Source organism: Coregonus clupeaformis, unplaced genomic scaffold, assembly GCF_020615455.1.
Source record: "Coregonus clupeaformis isolate EN_2021a unplaced genomic scaffold, ASM2061545v1 scaf1508, whole genome shotgun sequence".
NCBI lineage: Eukaryota > Metazoa > Chordata > Actinopteri > Salmoniformes > Salmonidae > Coregonus > Coregonus clupeaformis.
In genome coordinates this window covers 115,001-117,500 of record NW_025534962.1, presented here as the reverse complement: position 1 = coordinate 117,500, position 2,500 = coordinate 115,001, and the positions used below count along the sequence as shown (strand labels likewise).

The following is a 2,500-nucleotide window of genomic DNA, read 5'->3' as shown; positions in this document are numbered from 1 at the left end:
TGCGGCTGGCTTCCGGGTTAAGCGAGCAGTGTGTTAAAAAGCAGCGCAGCTTGGCAGGTCATGTTTCGGAGGACGCATGACTCTCGACCTTCGCCTCTCCCGAGTCCGTTGGGGAGTTGCAGCGATGAGACAAGATCGTAATTACCAATTGGGGAGAAAAAGGAGATACAACATTTAAAAATAAAAGTAATAATTAAAATGTCCCTACCATTGTATCGAAGCCAATAACACATCAATGTCGTTGAAAATTCACAAATCAACTTGATTGGAGGTACACAACACAATCCACACCTCTCATCATGATCCGTCCGGCCGTTACCGGGAACCACCAGATTTTTTACCGGGTTGTTAGCATTAGGGTCATCAGACAATTTTTTGCCCAAATCTACAGCGTCCGTAAGGTGACCATTAGATCCATTTGGACTTAGTATGTTTGTAGGTGCAACAGTTTTTTTAATTAAATTCACAATTTACAGCTCACACATCCACATTTCTGCCCAATAAAAACCAACATGCTACCTTTTTATAGCATTTGTGACAAAGCTAACATCTCTGTTGCTGTGTGGCAGCAGCAGCTAGCTAGTAAAAGGCTAGCAGCTGTAGCTAGCTAGCTAGCTAGTTAGTAAAAGGCTAGCAGCTGTAGCTAGCTAGCTAGCTAGCTAGCTAACACCAGTTCACTGAGAAGCAAAAGGAAGGTAGTTAGCTAGCTAGGTATATTTTGCTATGGGAGGTTTTTCATCTGGCTGAAGAGAGTCACATGTGTAAACTGCTGACCTGGACACTTGCGTGTAAATCAGAGAACAAACAAATAAGCTAGCGAACGTCCTTGGCTGCTATTATAGATACAGCAAACTTTGAGAACTTTGGGAAAACTGCCACGCTGCTAATTTATAATACATGCACACATGCTGTTAGAAGATCCGGAGCTAATTCTAGCCCTTACCGTAGGCATTAATTCAGTCTGCTCCCTCCTCTGTCAATTACATTTTCTTCATGTCATTATAATCCAAATGCCATTGGATGAATGTACATTTGATTGTAAATTGTATATTTTGTAAAAACTCACTATTGTTTAGAGGTAATGTAGTACTAAGGCGTTTCTACAGTCAACTTTAAGATACATTTGAATGTAAATAGTTAATGGGTACATGTTGATTATTTATGTATTTTCGATGAGCTTGCTCGATTGTCTTAAGAGAGATCAGGGAACATTTTTCCAGTTTACTCCATATTGGCTTAAATGGCTTTCTAGTTTTTCGCTTCCCTCTGGAAAATCAACTGTTAATATTAAATAAATACTAACAACTACATTATTTCTGTTTAGTTTTACTTAACTTTTATTGCTGTTAAGTTGTATTATAATGTTGTATAATAATAATGATGCCGTGTTATTACTAAATATAACATTTACAACCAAATGTACACTATTATATATAGTTAAGTTGTATTATAATTGCATAATCACCTTCAGGTGTAAAAACCATGGAAATTAAAAACAAAAAAACTATGTTTTAAGTAAGTAAGATATTATCCATACAAGGTAAAGTATTGTATATATAAACTTCAGATGTTGTGTTTTCAACGTCAGCCTTTATATCAGCCTTTATATCAGCCTTTATATCAGCCTTTATATCAGCCTTCAGACAGCCAATGTGTTTGTACGCGCAGTTGTGAGAAAGAGCACACAGGCTAAAATATAACACAGTACTAATATATATATATATATATATATACACACACACACTGCTCACAAAAATAAAGGGAACACTAAAATAACACATCCTAGATATGAATGAATGAAATCATCTTATTAAATACTTTTTTCTTTACATAGTTGAATGTGCTGACAACAAAATCACACAAACATTATCAATGGAAATCAAATTTATCAACCCATGGAGGTCTGGATTTGGAGTCACCCTCAAACTTAAAGTGGAAACCCACACTACAGGCTGATCCAACTTTGATGTAATGTCCTTAAAACAAGTCAAAATGAGGCTCAGTAGTGTGTGTGGCCTCCACATGCCTGTATGACCTCCCTACAACGCCTGGGCATGCTCCTGATGAGGTGGCGGATGGTCTCCTGAGGGATCTCCCTCCCAGACCTGGACTAAAGCATCCGCCAACTCCTGGACAGTCTGTGGTGCAACGTGGGCGTTGGTGGATGGAGCGAGACATGATGTCCCAGATGTGCTCAGTTGATTCAGGTCTGGGGAACGGGCGGGCCAGTCCATAGCATCAATGCCTTCCTCTTGCAGGAACTGCTGACACACTCCAGCCACATGAGGTCTAGCATATTCTTGCATTAGGAGGAACCCAGGGCCAACCGCACCAGCATATGGTCTCACAAGGGGTCTGAGGATCTCATCTCGGTACCTAATGGCAGTCAGGCTACCTCTGGCGAGCACATGGAGGGCTGTGCGGCCCCCAAAAGAAATGCCACCCCACACCATGACTGACCCACCGCCAAACCGGTCATGCTGGAGGATGTTGCAGGCAG

The 2,500-nt window shown here is 40.6% G+C and overlaps 1 protein-coding gene across 1 annotated transcript in view; it reads right to left on the bottom strand.

Moving 5' to 3' along the window:
• Positions 1 to 2,500, bottom strand: part of LOC121559230 (sorting nexin-17) — a gene marked incomplete at its 3' end in the record, with an annotated part of 65,812 nt that overhangs the window by 12,242 nt on the left and 51,070 nt on the right. The gene's annotated exons all lie outside the window — the stretch shown is intronic.